Genomic DNA, 17,479 nt, shown 5'->3' with positions numbered 1-17,479 from the left:
GGCCCTGAGCGCTTGTATTCTTTCCTATGTATCCCCGCCACCTCTGCACCTACCCGAGGATGGGGTGACCCCCCCCAGAATCAAAAGCCCAGCTCTGACATCTCTTCAGTCCTCCTCACATGGCTCATGCCTATTGAGACCATCTGTCCAGCTTGGCTCCTCCCAGGTCCTCAGTATGATGTCCTTGCCCCCTTCAAAGAGTCCCTTACTACAGCCCCACCCCCTCCCGGATGAATTCCCTCCTGGGCTCTTGGAAGCCTGAAGGCTCACCTCTCCCAGGCATGCTAATGAGCTCTTTAAAGCCAAGTGAGTCTCAAGTCTGCAAGCCCAGGAGCTGAGCAGGGGCAGCCTGGGCAGGAACAGCAAGTGTCTCTTCTCCCTCTGCTCCCTGCCCTCCACTCAGAGGTTACTGCCTCTTTGGAGTGGCACTTCCACCTGCCTGCAGCCACCCTTCATTGGGCAGGAATCCCATCAGATTTTACAAGCCAGGCCGGGTCAGATCTGGTGAGCACGTGAATGGAAATGCCCAGGACAACAGGCACTTTCCCTTGGGAGACGGGGGAGCCAAGTCACGAGCTGGCCGTGCCAAGGCACCAACAGGAAAGCACCGAGCCTCGAGCCTCGCAGCAGCAGACCCCAGAGAGCCGCCACTGGAACTAGCCGGAACTTCCAAAGACAGTCCTCAGAGAAACACTTCAGTTCTGATGACTCTCACGTCACTTCATATTGGAGTGCCAGGAAGCAAGTGAGCAAGTGGTGAGTATTTGTAGAGCAGGGTAGGAAAACTTTTTGTGTAAAAGGCCAGACAGTAAATACTTTGGACTTTGTGGGGACAATAGTCTTTGCTGCAATTACTCAACTCTACCATTGTAGGGTGAAAACGCTTGGCGGCAATATGTAAAGGAAGGGCATGGCTATATTCCAGAAACTTCTGTTCACGACACTGAAATTCGAGTTTAACATGATTTTCACACTTCATGAAATCTTCTCCTTTTGCTTTTTGTAAAACCAATTATTAGCTCATAGACTGTGGAAAGACTGGTGGGCCAGTCTCCTGGCCTCCATTCTGTGGCAATACTTCTCAAAATATATGTGGTAAATGGCCCACTTTTTAAGAAATTCAAGCCTTCTTAGATGCTTTTGTAAATTTATATCAAAATTGAATACTATAAAACAAAATAAAAACTAAAGCAGTGCACTGGTCAAATTGCTACCAACAATTTGAAGGTACACTCTTGATGTATAGACTTTTCTCAGGAGGGATGTGTAAACACATCTTGAAAGTTACATCCAAAGTAACTGCTTTGTTGGTGTAGAGTCAGTGAGAAAATTGATTATTTAAATTGTCGTCTCGTATTTTAAAGTGCTTAGAGTCTGTGGCTTACATACACAGGCAAAAAGCCTCCTGCCCACCCTGCTTACCAGTTCTTAAATGGCCTCTCTCATGGGTTAGAGAGGGCACACTTATTAGGAGCTAAAATTCTATCATGATAACCATTGCTACTCAGTATTTTTCTCAACCTAGCATTCTTCTTCACACTCCTATTAACCTGTCTGGGAGGTCTGAAGGTAGGTCTTACCAGGGTTCTGCAATCTGCTGTTTGCCTCCTTGCCCACTCTGATGTCAGGACTCAGATGTCTATCACAGCTTCTACCCTTGGCACACCAGCAAGAGTATGGTGGCCGTTCTTCTTTCCTTCCTGAAGTTGAGTCATTCCGTTTTAATCCTAAGCAATCCTGTCTACACTGAGTTGAACTATTTCTAACTTACTCCACCAGTTTTCCCAAGAAAAGAAAATCATGACCACAGGCACCCTCTGACTCTCTCTCTAATAGGGTTCATAGAAGACCAGCCTTTCATATTTCTGCATTCTTGTATTTCAGCCCCATTTCCCTAGGAGACAGGTCACACCAGGGGTAATCAGAGCATCAGAGCTGATCTGTGACCAGAGCCCTGAGACTACTCAATCTGCTCCAAGCTTGGATGACCTCCTTGCTCCTTCACAGGTGGTTCTAGAGTGCCCTATGATAAGACCTAACTGGCCTTAAAGATAAACCCAGACAGGTCTAAATATTTGAATGACTATAACAAAGGAAAATGCAGAGAGAAATCTCTTTGGAGCACAAGGTTGTCCCACTGGCCCAGAAATCATTTAGTCTGTAGGTTTCATGTTGGGTTCCATGAAGCCCTAATTACTGTGGTGGTGATGAAATTGATATTTTCAATCGTATTTTAAAGATATAATTTGCATGCAATACAAAAAATAAACTCATGTTATAACTGTAAAGTTTGATATGTTTTTGGCAAAATGCGTGCACCCAGGTGGCCACGATCCTGATCAAGATAGAGAGCATTACCATTAGCCCAGAAAGCTCCTCTGTGCCCCTGGGCAGCCCATTACCAACTTGAGTCCCAGCCCTAGGCAACCTCTTCCCGTTTTCTGCGCTATAGATGTCTTCTTTTTCATCTCTGGAATTTAGGGTCAACCAATTCATTCAGCATCTACTCTGTTATATATAAGGCCTCATTTACACAGAGAGAGATTTTTTGAGATTCATCCACATTTCTAACTTGTATTAATAATTTGCTTCTTTTTATACTGAACAGAATTTCGTCGTGTGGACCACAATTTTCTCATTCATTTGCCAGTTATTTTAACATTTGTTTGGTTTCCAACTTGGGAGTCTTGTGAATGAAACTGTTATGAACATTCATTTACGAATTTGAAGCAAAAATACCTTTTTATTTCTCTTAAGGAGGAAAACTGCTATATGGTAAATAGAAGTTATGCATAGTTATGTGGTAAATTCATGTTTAACTCTCTTTTTAAAATGTTGCCGAAAATGCTCCAATGTTCTTTGACCCCTTTACATTCGACGTATGGGAATTCTGATTGCTCCAGAACCTCACTAACTCTTAATATTGTAGGTCCTTCTACTTTAATCCATCGTAGTGCATGTGTAGAGCTATCTCATCAAAATTTAATATGCCATTCTCTGGTGATTAATGTTAATGTGTGCTTATTTGTGGTTCCCATATCTTCTTGTATGAAGTGCCTATTTAACTCTTCTGTACTTTTTTTTTAAAAAAAATGGAGCTTTGTATCTTCTTACTTACTGAGTTATAATTTAAAATGAGAGAATAAGGGAGGGAGGGAGGAAGGAAGGAAGACCGAAGGAAGGGAGGGAGGGAGATAGATACACACATATCCTGAATGTGGCGATTAATTTTAAATGTGAATTTGATTGGATCATGGGGTACCCTGATATTTGAATAAACATCATTTCTGAGTATACACTTCTGTGAGAATGTTTCCTGTGGAGATTAATATTTGAATTTACAAACTCCATAAACTAGATGGCTCTTCCCAGTGTGGGTGGGCACCATCCAATCCACTGAGCACTTAAAAAGAACAAAAAGTTGATAAAGAATTTACTTTGCTAGATTACTTGAAGCGGGCTGTCAGTCTCTTCCTGCCTTTGGGCTGAAATCTTAAAACCATCTGCTCCTTTGATTCTCAAGCCTTCAGACTTGTACTGACCTATGCCACCAGTTTTCCTGGGTCTCCAACTTGCAGACAGCAAAGCGGACGATTCAGCCTCTATAATCACAAAACAATTCCTCATAATAAATTTCATCTTTATGAAATACATAAATATTTCATGTATGTTCATACACAGTCCACACACACACAAACACACACACACACACACACACACACAATTGGTTCTCTTTCTCTGTAGAACCCTGACTAATAAGGCCCTTTGTTTGATACACGTTGTGTAATTGTTTTTTCTAGTGTGTGGTTTGCCTTTTTATTTTCTAAATACAGTCTTGTAAAGATTAAAAGAATTTTATTTTGGTGAAATAATGTTTTTCATTTTATTCCTTATGGCTAATATTCTTTGTGTTCTGAGAAATTTTGCCCAAGCCAAGTTGGAACAGATTCTCTCTCATATTTTTTCTAGAAAACCTAGAGCATTATTTATCTCTTTGGAATATGTGATACATTTCAAATTAATTTTCGTTGGTTCTGTGAGGCAAGAATCAAGGATTTTTTTTTTAAGTGGCCTTCCCACTGTTCCAGTGCCATTTATGGAGATTATTCTCTTCCTCCTTGAATTGTCTGGGTCCCTTTGATAAAAATCAATCAGCCATATATTCTAGACTGCCCAGTCCATTCCAATGACTTATATGTTTATTATATTATTACCATACTGTTATGATGATAACTGTATGTTAAATGTTGAAATCAGGTAGGATTTCAACTTTGCTCATCTTTTTCAAAATTGTTTTGATAAATGAAGTCTTTGGTCTTTGCATTTTTAAATAAATCTTAGAATTAAAAAAATAAGCCTGATATTTTTATTGTAATTATATTGAATCAATAGATCAGTTTTGGGAGAATTTAATTCCTATATGAACTCTTCCAAACAATGAACATGGTTTTATCTTTTGATTTTTTAAAAATTTCTCTCTTTAACACAAAGCATTGAAAAGGAGATGGAAATGTTAATTACCATGATTTAATCAGTATATATTGTATCTACTGAAATATCATATTTTATCCCAGAAATATGTAAAGTCATTACATTTTAGTCAAAAATGTTCGAAAAATGTTTGAGGGGATTTATTTAATTTGTACAAACAATGCTTGGTAGTGTCTGTGTAGAAGTCATAGCGTTTGTTATACTTACTATTATATTTATTCTTATAGTTATTTGTTATATAATTATAAAATACTGTCAGCAAAAGGTTGAACAAATAGTGATGTTGTTCTTTCCTGGTTTCCTGATCTGTAGAGAGAATATATATTTAACCTTCCCCAATTGTTATGATATAAGTGGTAGGTTTTTATACAGAATCCCTAACACATTGAGGAAAGCACCTTCTAGTCCTAGTTTTCTGAGATTTTTTTTAATCATAAATGACTGTTGATTTTTGCCAAGTATATTTTCTGTGTCTGTAGAGAAAAACCATACGGTTTTTATTCTTTATAATATGTTAAGAGTCATTGCTTGATTTTTTTTTTTAAAACAATGAACCAATTTTATACTCCTGAAGTAAAAACTACTGGGACATATTATACTGATTTGTTGCACGTTGTTAAATTCAAAATCCTAATACTTTTCTAATAATTTTTGTATCTCTCATCATTATGGTATATTTATAGGATGCTTTAGGGATAACTTGTAGGAGATCTGACACTGAGGAGTTTCACAGGACATGGAATTTTCAGTGTTAAAACTGGTGTAGTCAAACACAAAATCAGAGAGTTGGTTACCCTAGATATTAATTTCTAGATACTAGCCTCTTACTTCATAATATTTTTGTCTGGTTTTGGTATTAAGACAATGTTGAACTGATAAGTCAGAATGTTTTCTTCCACTGCTCTTTTATGAAACATTTTGTAGAACTGGTAAAATTTATTCCTTGATATTTTGATGGAATTTTCTAGAAAAACCACTTATGTCCTGATGGTTCTTTTCGGACAAGTTTTTGATGTTTAATTCAAATGTTTAGTAGATGTAGAGCTGTTTATATTTTCTATATCTTCTTGTTCCATTTGATGGTTTCTCCAAAATAGCAACTCTCTAATAATCCCCAGTACCTATGTATGTGCTATGTTACATGGAAAGAGGGAATAAAGTGGTCCTGCCAGAGCAAAATACAAGTATGTTTATTGTCAAGTACAATCAACATAATGTTTCCCTCTGGAGTAAAGTCATATAGGCTACAATCCAAAAGATCCATGTTTCCTGAACCTGAGGTTCTTATGTAATGCAACCCCATAGCTTGTTCACATGTCATCTGGCCTTCTTTTCTTTACTCTGTGGAAATTGGGACTCAAGGGATCAGCATGAATACTAATACTATGACTACTGCTCTTGTGGTATATAATTAAGTCCTTTATCTCTGACCCAGGAATCTCATGTCTTCTGCCAGCATTCATGAAACTGGCAGCTAATTCATTAGGTTGCAAATAAGAAACAAATCTGAGAGCTTGCACAGCACTTTACAGGCTTTTATTTTTATAAATATAAACATTTAGAGCTACCAACTTACCTATATGTGTTGCTTTAGCTGCCTCAAATGTTTATTTTAATTATAATTTAGTTCCAGATATTTTCTAATTTTCCTTGGTTTTTTTTTTTTTGACCTGTGAATTATCTAGAAATTTGTTGTTTACTTTTTTTTCAAGATTTTCTGTTATAATTTCTTTTTTTTAATTGATTAAAAAAATGACAGCAGAATGCATTACAATTCTATTATGCATATATACCACATTTTTTCATATCTCTGTTTGTATATAAAGTATTTTGACACCTAATTTGTGTCTTCATACATGTACTTTGGATAATGATGTCCATCACATTCCACCATCCTTGCTAATCCCCTGCCCTGTTGTTTACTTTTTGACAATTGGAGAACTTCCTAGATATGTAATCCTATTACTGGTTGCTAATTTAATTTTATTAAAGTAATAAAAATACTCTGTTGGACTGAAGTCCCTTTTTATTTATTAAGACTGATTTTATGGCACAAAGTACCATCTATATTAGTGAATATACCATTTGTACTTTAAAGAAATGAGCATTCTTTCTTTGTTGGGCATGATATTTTGAGTTTCAACTATATAAAGCTGATTAACAGTGTCATTCAGTGTTTATAATGTAAATAATTTATTTCCATAGAGCTTACCAATTATGTAGAAGTGTTCATGCTACAGTCAAAACTATGGGTTTATCTAGTTCCTTTTTCCAATTATGTGACTTTTTTCCCTTCATGTAGTTTTATAATTAGGTGCATATACATTTGCAAATGCTAGATTTTCCTGATAACTTTACAATTTTATCACTATGAAACATTTTTAATTGTGGGTAATATTCTTTTTACTAAATAGTTAACATGACCTTCCATACTAAAGAGTTTGCATGGTACTTTATTCCTATCCTCTTACTTTTTAAATTTATGTATACTAATATTTAAAATGTGTTTCTTGAAGATAGTATATTATAGCATCTTGCTCTTTTATGCCATGCAACCTTATTTTTTGTTTAGTTAAAGTGTTTTTACCATGTATATCTAATTCAATTATCAATATTCTTGGGTTTATATACATCATCTTGTTATTTGTTTTTATGTGTCCTGATTTCTGTCCCTTATTTCTCTTTTTTCTGCCTTTTTTTTTGGGGGGGGGGTGGAAAGTGGGTAATTTAGTATTCTTTAGTGTTAACATTTTATCTGTTCCACTTGCTTAAACTTTAATATAGTTGTTCTAAAATATAGTTTTTTGTTGTTGTTGTTTTTGGTGGTGGTGGTTAGTTGGTTTCTTGTTTTTGTAGTTTTGATAATAGGAGCCAGGACTTTACTCATGCTAGGTAAGTATTTTATCACTGAACCACATACCCAGTCCCTAGAATATAACTCTTTACCTTAATAAGTTACAGTGTATATTTGAAAAAATATCATTTTATATCATGTTTAATGTAATAAACGCACAGTGGCTTATTTCTATTGCTTCATTCCTGTCCACTGTGCCTGCTGCTAAGAAACGACTTTTCTGGGGTCTCTATTGAATCCCTAGGTGTTCAACAAGGTCTCTCCATTGTGACTGATAGAAGCAAAATGTCTTTCAATCTTGTATAAGTTTTGAGATTGTTCAGTTTATTCTCCTGAGTAGTTTTTTGTTGTGTTGTGGTTTTGGCCTGACCTCATGAACTTTTTCCCTTTACAAATTAAGTCAAATATTTGAGAAAACTTCTATGTCGTTTCAGGGTTGAAAAGTGACCACCTGATATACAAAATTATTATATCTACAGTGGATCTAGGGTCTGTGGGGTGAAAAATATATCAAATGATAGGCGGATACTGGAGTCACCATTTCGGAGGTCTATTTTTCAGATGTGTGCTGAGTCCCAGAATCCAAAATGCAAGGCAGTGGCCATTCATGGGCATCTGCTTTTCATTTTGAAGTTCTGTCTTGACCACTCAAGGAGGAATCTAGAGACTTAAATCACAGCAACAGGTAGTGAGGCCTGATGGACCCAGGTTCTGTCCTAAATGCCACAGGCACTGAGTGGAATAAATCGTCGTCCCTGCACGGAGTAGAGTTGGAAAAGGACACCTACAGTGAACAAACACGTAGGTGAAATTATGTGACCGTTGATGCCAAGAGGGGTATTAATAAAGCCCTAGGAAAGTACAAATATCTGAACCTTTTGTTTGGATTGAGCAGGGGAGCTAGAGATGGCTTTACAGAACAGGAAGCCTTTGAGGAAGGATTTGGTGAATCAACAGACTTTTTCAAAGGACAAAGGCAAAAGGTATTTCAACCTGAAGAAACATCATGAAAAGAGGCACAGAGGCATGAAAGTATGCGAGGTTTTCTGCCTCTGCATTCAAGTGTAAGTGCAGAGTGGAAAGATTCTGAAATGAGAAGGGTAAGCAGGAGCTCTATCAGGGAGGGCCTTGAACGCCAGGCTCGATGGCTTCAACTGTATTTTTGGAAAAGTGGGAAGATTTTTTCTTTAAAAGTATAATTTGTATTCTTCAGTGATAATTCTGGAATCTGAGAGGTGTGTGGCAGGCAGGATCCCAGGGGGAGGACCTTGACATTCCAGAGAGGGAGCGAGGACAGGCTCAACTCAGGAAGGGCGAAGAATGAGGACAACCCCAGGAGCAGCCCAGGTCCACAGTGCTGATGGTGAAGGCACACAGGGCCCCTTCAGCCAAGGCCACACCTGGGCCCTGAGTCCCACAGAGACTCAGGAGAAAGCTGGAATCTCAGATTCTCTCTCTGCTTAGACCAGCTTTTGTGATGGAGTTACCTTATTTTTTGATTGTTTGGCATATGAATTAAATAAATTTGCTCAATTCCCATATTTCCTTTTTGTAAAAAAAAATAATAAAAGTAATAAGATATAACCAATAACTTTACTAAATTGAGATGAAAAGAGCACAGAGTCAGCAGACACGTAAGAACTTCATCCCCTTCTCAACTTTCACCTGCCTTGAATCCCTTGTGAAAAAAATGAGAAGAGGGATGTCTGTCGCTCAGGAGTAGGGTACAGATGGAATGAGACAGTTTGGGTGTTTTCAACCTGTTCTATGGCTCATCCCAGATCTGCTCATCCATGCTCATGTCCAGCTAAGGCTCACACCCTATTCGTGGTCACAAAGGTGCTCTGGCTGCCACCATTGCCAACCGTTGAGGTGTGCACTCTACAGCAAGGGCCAGACCGATCTTGTGCCTGCTTAGTAAGAGCTGCTAAGGCTGCCAGTGTCCAGGACCAGCTAAGCCACCTGAGAAGTCTCTGACCTTCCCCAGTGGCTGCCTGGAGAGGAGCTGAATAACTCAACCTGAAATTTGGAGAATGCCCTTGAGATGGATTTTGTCCATCATTCATAAGAGGGAAGAAAATGAACCAAGTCACAGTGGTTCCTTAAGTCTTTCTGAGATTTCCCACGTGATCAGGCAGCTTATTTTTTACTTTCTTGAGAAACTATGGACAGCAAGTAAAAGGCCATCTCATATTTGCTTTTCCTCTTCCTCAGTCTCATTTCCCTGTTTTCTCTCTTTTTTTTTCCTTCTGTGTCCCACTGAAACATCATCACATGAGCTTTGCCTCAAAATCCACTTTGCTCCTCAAAATCAAGTTTAGTTTATAGGATGGAGGCTAGGTACACATCATAATATGTTCAATTAGTGTCTTTTCTTACTTCTTAGCAATGTGTTTCCTTCTTTATAGGTCCTTGTGAGGTTCAATTAAGATAAAATAAGAGAATGGGGGCGTGACTCAGTGTAGTGTTCCTGCCTAACATGCACAAAGACCTGGGTTTGGTCCCCACTGAAAAAAATTCAGATAATACAGAGACAATCATATTGTGAAGTCCCTTTGTGAACAGAAACTATACTGTGTGGATGTTGAGCCCCATTATAAATTAATTAACACAGTTGGGCTAGCCAATCAAGTGACTTTTCTTTTACAAGATAAACAGGCGCACTTGTTATTAAATGCAGAGGAATGATTGCTACCACAGCCCTTTTACCAGCTGGGCTGCCTTGGAAAAGTGGCTTCTCTTCTCTGAGCCCCAGTTTCCTCATTTCTAAAATGTGAATTACAATATCTAATTCCCTTCACTGTTTGAAGTTTTCATAAAATCACGGTGTCCATTTGCTCCGCAAACTCTTACGAACTATGGGAATGAAAAGGATCATAGTGAGAAACAGCAAGGTAGCAGCTCAATAAATACTCGTTGAATAAACATCTGCTTGTGAAATACAGAAAAAATTATTCAAAGAGTGTCCAGGGTCTTGATGTAAGTAAGCCTGCACCTTGATTCTTAGTATATAAACATCCCTGAGAATTTAGAGCAAGAGAGTAGGAATTAGATGTCTTATTCTTACTAGCTGCATTAATCTCTGCTTCTCTTAATATTACAAAATGCAGCCCAAATATAAAGTAGGGATAACCTACTTTTGGGGTGTGGTAAAACATGATAGATCCATTTATTTAGCTGGAGTGTATTGTCGACCACCTCAGGGATTTATACTTATCATAACTTATATTTGTTGGGTTTATACCTTATGTGTCATTTATATCACTATAGTATTTTATCTGCCCAACAATCCTTTGAGGTAGGTCTGATTTTCTCACTTCCAGTTAAAGAAACTGAGATTTGGAGAAGTTCGGTAACTTGACTCAGATACCAAGGATAACAGCTTTGTGGAACCAATATTTGAAACAAGATCTGTCTCATCCCCAAGTCTGTGCTTGTTCCTCTCTACCAGGCCACATCTGAGAATAGCGTCCTCTCTCTTATAACTTTCCTGTACCTTTTCAAATTTGGCTCTTCAAAATCCATTTGATGAAAAACTGAATTCCTAGAATCTAAGAACAACTACAAAACTAAAATTGAAATGACACATGAATTAACTATCAACTGGTGGCTCTCAAGGAAAAAAAAAAAAGTCATCATCATCATGTAGTGTTTGCCCATTTCCGTGGTGCAAATTTTCCCACCATGGTCAACTTGTATTTATTTTTCCAAAGAACTAGTATTTCATCAAGAGAATCAAGATATTCAGGTGCTGTGGCTAAATCCCTGACATTTTTTCCCCTCCAACTACAGAAGAAATAAAGTCAGTGGGTAGAATGTTCTCAAAGCTGCATTTCCCTAAGACCTTTTCTTTCCTAAACCTAAGGCAGCTGCTATGTCCTATACACATGCATAGGTGCCAAATAAGTCTACAAGTGAAAAGGAATACCAAAGGAAATTTTGGAATAGAATGATCACATTGTCTGTGGCTGTTTTTTTGTTTGATCTACGGCTGTGGTTTTTCTACTGCCTGCTGATTATATTGCAGGACGCAGCAGCTTGCCTTGGAATCCTGATGGCCATACGGACACTAGTGATTTTCCCAGCCCACCCCAGCTGCTTCACGAAGGAAAAAGGGAATGATGGATGCAACTTTGCTTGGAATATTACATTCTGAGATGAACAGATTTGAATCTAGCAAAGGGATCTCCACCAAAGAGTTCAAAGGTAACTTGTTTCTGGGTACAGTGGCATACTCCTGTAATCCCAGATACTCAGGAGGCCAAGGCAGGAAGATGGTCAGTACAAAGCCAGTCTGGGCAACTCAAAAAATTAAAAATGAAAAGGACTGGGAAGGTAGCTCAGAGGTAGAATGCTCCTGGGTTCAATTCCCAGTACCCCACCCCCCCACCCCACCCCCCCGCAGTAAAGATAACTTGTGTTAGTCGGGGAATCCAATGATGTCCCATGCTCATTTCCCAATGCAGACTTCCTGTAAGTGGTCACCTATACAGACAGCCAAGCCACATTTTTAAGTGATCTGAGCAAAAATCATCCATACCCACCACAGCATGATCAGGAAGGCCAAAAAATTAGTAACATATGACAGACCAAATGTGGTACTCAGCAGTTGGCTTACCTCATTGACATCCCCATGGTATTGAAGAAAAAAAAAACTGAGACACAGAAAAATGACTTCACCAGCATCATGTGCAGATCTCCCCCCTTGCATTTCTGACTCTCTAATATTTCCATTGCATTATGCTGCCTTTCAGATGACAAGAAAGTGAGGTTTTGGCAAGTCAAGTCACTGACGACTTGACACGAGACGTGGCTTCTGCGTGGAGAGGCCCATCCCACCTTGAAGATGCCGTGAGCTCCTGGGTTGTGATTCCTCATTATTTCTACGATTTAAGGGAAAGGAAACCAGCATCTCTGAAGCTCTCCTCTGTGCCAGGTAACATGCCAAACTTTCATCATCTGTCATCACTTTTAATCCTTACAACACCGACTCACCTTGCCAGAGAGGCAGCAGGGAGACCTCTCTTATCTCTGGATCTACACACACAGGTTTAGGTGAATTGCAATCAATATTTGCGATGTCTCTATAACAAGTACTGCACAAAGAGAAGTAGACATGGAAGCAATAGTCCTGGTCACCAGCTTTCCCAAATGACCTGTCTCCTGGCTCATATTCAACAAAGGGCCATTCCCTCTTCCAAGAAAACATCAGCTAAACCCAGGGGGCAGGAAAGAGAGAGAGAGAGAGAAGCCAAAATGCGAGGATCATTTTTTCCTAGCCTGAGGGATGAAGATGTTGAAGCTCTGTCTTTGTTTTTGGTTTTAGGGTTAGTATTTTATTTTTGTTTGTGTGTCAATTAATTGAGTGCCAGAGACAGAAGTCATCCTCCCCAATAGGCAGGTCATGCTCTGATAAAAATGGGCACACGGAAGAATTCAAAGTCATGGAATTCCCAAGGTGATTCTGCTGCTCTCTAGAGGGTCAGCAGCCGCTCAGCCTGGCTTCCCCCCCCACTGTCTTCATTATTGACTCTCCTCCTGGCAACAGGCCTGGTGTCCCACTGGGGCCAGCATGGAGGGAGAGTGTCTGTGCAGAGCACCTCTGTCAAAATGTGCAGAGTCACATGGAGGCAGAGAAAAGGAGAGCTAGAGAAGGAGGAGGAGGGGTGGAAAGAGAGACCAAAAAGAAGACAGGGAGAGGGAAGGATGGTATGATGTTGAGGGAGGGTCACAAGAAAAGAGAGAAGAGAGAGGAGAAAAGAGGAGAGGAGAGGAGGGGGAGGCGAGGGGAGGGGAGAGGAAGGAGGCCACCATTGATGGAGGCGAGGTCCCCAGACAGGCCAGGCATGGATATCAAGATAAGTGAGAGGCAGTTAGAAAAAAGTGAGCAGAGGAACAGGGGAGGAGAGCCATGGTTCTGGAAGATAAAGACAAGCTCCTCAGAAAATTTAGAAGCCAAACCGGTGACGATGGAGAAGGAGAAGGGCCATGATTGAGTGCTCTGTCTCAATTGGTTGTCACTGTAGCCCCACCTAATAGGGAAAGTGAGACACAGGAAGGTTTGAAGTCACACTGCACAGAACTGGAGTCGGAAGTCACTGCACACTCATTGCTACCCCACCCAAAGCATCCAACCAATGCAAGCCTAGCTCTTTGGAGGTGCCATGTCTCAGCCCTCCTGCCCAGTGAGCCAGGCTTTCTGCCTTGGGCCAGGTGGACCTGTCTCAAAAGGTGGTATGAATGAATCCTCCAAGGAGCTCACTTCCCATCATCTTCCCAAAGCTCTTACCGTCTCCATTTAAATGAAGACCCCGATGAGAAAGCACGGCAAGCAAGCCACAGGCACATGATGCTTGTTCTCATGGGCGCCTAAGCTGCCCATGCCATCTAGTCAAGGCAGCAGGCACTGCTGGTCAGTGTGTGCCCAGTTTTAGTGCTCAGCTCAGGAAGTCATTCTGTGTTAGTTGGAGAGCCCCTTTGCCCATGCAAGGAGATGAGGTTGCTTCTCAGGTTCCTCATTTTATTGAATACCTACTTAGTGTCCAGCATAGTCTAATTTAAAACTCAGGAGTTCCTTCGGAGGTACTCAATGTTGTCATTTACACTTTCAAGTGAGACATGAAGCCTTGGAAAGTCCAAATCACCTTCCTGGGGGTTTTGTGGTCATCCAGATGCAGTGTCCCCCCACACCTTGTGCTAAGTGGGCAAAGCACTATAGATAAAGAACGGTTTTATTTGCTAAGCAGATTCTAGAGGAGGGAAACAGAGAAGAATTTTGTTCTTCCTGACCACTCTCCATGAACAGGCCTCACTAAGAAGCTCTTTCTATATATACCCTTAGGAGGGGAGACTCAGATTGGTTCCATAACTTTTCAAGGTATTCCAGGATCATAAGCCTTCCAGTGACTTTTGGTTTACAAAAGCACTCGTATTTGAATAATTTAAACATCCTGTCTAGGATAATAATCAACAGGAGAGCAGAGTCCAGTGTAGAACTCTCTCCACCTGTAGTTCAGGCCTGTGCTATAGGAGCAGGGGGCAGGGGCAAGGTGCCATCTGGCATCAGACAAAGGGACTTTAGTCATATCATTTCTACACCAGTGAAAATCAACACAAGCCTCACAGGGAAGGCACACACTGAGCCCACCAAGGGACATCCTTGAAGCCACTCTAATTGACTGAGGTCTCTAGTATTATGCCAGCAGTCTCTTAGCATGTTCTGCACAATGGCACCTGGCTTCAAGATCTACAGGGGTTTATTCCCACCCAACAGGAAGACTGAAGCTGCCACTTCTACACCTCTCACAGAAGCAGTGAGAATACAGAAGAGGTCAGCTTTGTGAATATTATATGCATAACTGTAACACTGAGCTATTATCCGTTTGGCAAGTGTTTCTTTATTCTACTTAATTGAAATCAGAGCTCATGACCTGGCATGAGAGCTGGCATATACCTTCAAAGAAAAATGCACATATGGGTCACTCCGTAAAATATCTGTTCAGAACTCAGAGAACCAAGCTAGTTTTCTCACTAACTCTCAGGAGGGGAAGCAGGCATTCCTGTGCTCATTCCAACATTGTTCAGGGAAAAGAGTATTCTAGCCAATGGTCCCACTCCCAGAGCTAGCCACATGAGGGGTGGGGGTGGCGGGATGCATCTGTCAAACATCAAGAATCTTAGCTGAAGAAGATACCTTAAAATCACCCAACCAACCACCCTTGCTCCCACGTCATGCTCAGTAAGTAGCCCTCTGATTATTTACCGACAGAAAAACCTTCAAGAAGCACAATGATGTGTTTTATTCTGCTTTGTCAGCTTAGGTAAGCTGGAACTAGATTTCCCAGAATCTCCTTCACTATATGTATGGTTCCAGAAAAAAATGCCACCAAAAGAGGAACTTGCAGGGGCTGTGGCAGGCCAAGGTGAAGCAGAAGCTGTCATATTCAGAAGTCAGGCTGGATCATATATGATGGCTGACAGACACAGAGAGAGGTGCCCCAGTTCCCCGCTCTGCTCTCTGTCCTTGGCTCAGCACCCACCTCATATTCTGCAATGCCGTGGTCCAGGCTCACTGCAGATGTCTGGCTGCAGACCCAGAGGAGGTGGCCGCACGAAGGCAAGAGCCACCTCACCCACCACACCCACAGCACGTGTAAGGCTGAGGCAGCCGGCCAGAGAACACAGAGTGTCACGACTGGAGAAAATCGTAAAATTCCAAAGTTATGACAGCACAAGGAAAAAAGCCATTCTGTATGAGAGCCTCGCCTGCAGGAGACACTCTCCCTGAGGACTTGGAGGAAACAGGCTTCGCAAAGACAGCAACAGGCAGAATGTTCACTGCCCTTGAAATTCATATGTTGAAATCCTAATCCCCAGTGTGATGGTATGGAGAGGGGACACCTCTGGGAAGGGATTAGGCCACAAGGGTGGACCCCTCAGAATGGCATGTGTGCCCTTATGAGACCCCAGAGAGATTCCCTGCCTCTTCAGCCATGTGAGGACGCGGCAAGGAGGTGCCACCTATGAATGGGAAAGGGGGCTCTCAACAGACACCAAATCTGCTGGTGTCTTAATCTTGGACTTCCCAGCCTTCAGATCTGCTAGAAATAAGTTTCTGTTGCTCATAATCCACCTTGTATATGGTTTTTTGGCTATAGAAACCCAAAGGCACTGCCAGGTGCTGTGGTGCACACCTGTAATCCCAGCAACCCAGGAGGCTAAGGCTGGGGGATTGCAGGCTCAAAGTCAGTCTCAGCAACTTAGTGAAGCCCTAAGCAACTTACCGAGACCCTGTGTTGAAATAAAAAACAAAAAGGGTTAGGGATGTAGCTCAGGGGTTAAGTACCCCAGGTTCAATCCCCAGTACCCAAAACCAAAAAACTCAAATGGACTAAGACAAATGCTATTCACACCTGATCTAGTTTTTAGAGTAAATTGTGAGCAGAGGTATTAGTTTTCAAAAGTTAGTAATGAAGATCCTAACATAAAGGAGGTATAGTCTGCAGGTAATAGGAACTATGAGCCCACAGAAAAGGGTCAACCAACTCCACACAACCAAGATGAAAACCTGCACACCTGTATAACTTCTAAACACCTAGCCTTACCTGATTAAGGCTTTTTACCAAGCCCTTACTAAGGAGGAATTCAGAAAACAGTAATTGAACCCCATTTTTAAAAATTATGCATGTGTCTACTATAGTATAGTGATTAAATGCATGATTGCTGGGGCAGCTTTCCTGGGTCCAAATCCTGATCTTGCTATGTCTGACCTGAGGGGGTAGCTCAGATGCTCCCTGCCTGTTTCCTCATCTCTAAGATGATGATAATTATGGGACAGATCTCATAGGGATGTTTTGAAGATAATTAAATAAAAATTACAGGAGACCATTGTTTTGTACCAAACCCCTGCGTTGGACCCCAAGAGACCAGACTCCAAATCAAAATGGAGTCACTCATATTAAAAGTTCCATGTCACCAAGATGAAACTAAGTTGTGTTCTGGCCTTCAGAGAAATCAGGAGCGATAAGAGCCGAGTTTCCCAACTAGCCAGTTTCTGCCTTCATCTTTGCAAAGAAGTAAACTGATGTTCACCAATCAGTGATTTTTCTATTGTCCTCTCCCTGTCCCAACCTTACAAGGAAAGTATCTTTAAAATAGCTGATCTGCTGTTTGTACTTTCTTTCTTGTTGTTTTAGCCCTTCTCTATAAAACCAACCCTCTTGTACTTAGCTCACTGGAATATTTATTCTGTTTTGTGGATTGGAGTGTTACTTGATTGTAGAATCACAAATAAAGCCAATTAAGATCTTAAAATTTGTTGTGATTTTGTCTTTGGAGAGGAAGAAATGAGCCAATATTTGTAAAGCACCTGGGAAAGCTCTTGGCATATACCAGTTGCTATACAGGTGTTTGTTCTAAGCAAACCGTTTTCCATTTTCATTCCACGGTGTGAACTCAACCTTCCTCGTAAAAAATCTTTCTATGACATCCTAGTTCTAATAAGTCTATTCTCCATCCACATGCTCAATAATTGATATAAAAAGATATGTCCTTTCCAGCAAATGTGCTCAGGGGCTTGGTGCTGAGGGCAAGCAAAGGCGGCAGAGTGATGTCCCTACAAAATTCCATTTTGCA

General features: G+C 40.7%; 1 long non-coding RNA gene across 1 annotated transcript; it reads left to right on the top strand.

Moving 5' to 3' along the window:
- The first annotated feature begins 338 nt into the window (after positions 1-338).
- LOC131424433 (uncharacterized) lies at positions 339-17,135 on the top strand. The gene is made up of 4 exons (XR_009227409.1): positions 339-756; positions 11,373-11,551; positions 12,100-12,281; positions 15,161-17,135. It is a non-coding gene; the product is annotated as an uncharacterized LOC131424433 (long non-coding RNA).
- Positions 17,136-17,479: the final 344 nt, after the last annotated feature.

The sequence above is a fragment of the Marmota monax genome, unplaced genomic scaffold, assembly GCF_021218885.2.
Source record: "Marmota monax isolate L192 unplaced genomic scaffold, Marmota_monax_Labrador192_F-V1.1 WCK01_AAM20220418_F8-fsc00020, whole genome shotgun sequence".
In the NCBI taxonomy this organism is placed as follows: domain Eukaryota; kingdom Metazoa; phylum Chordata; class Mammalia; order Rodentia; family Sciuridae; genus Marmota; species Marmota monax.
Note: the sequence above shows the minus strand (reverse complement) of the source record. Positions and strands in the feature narration are given on the sequence as shown.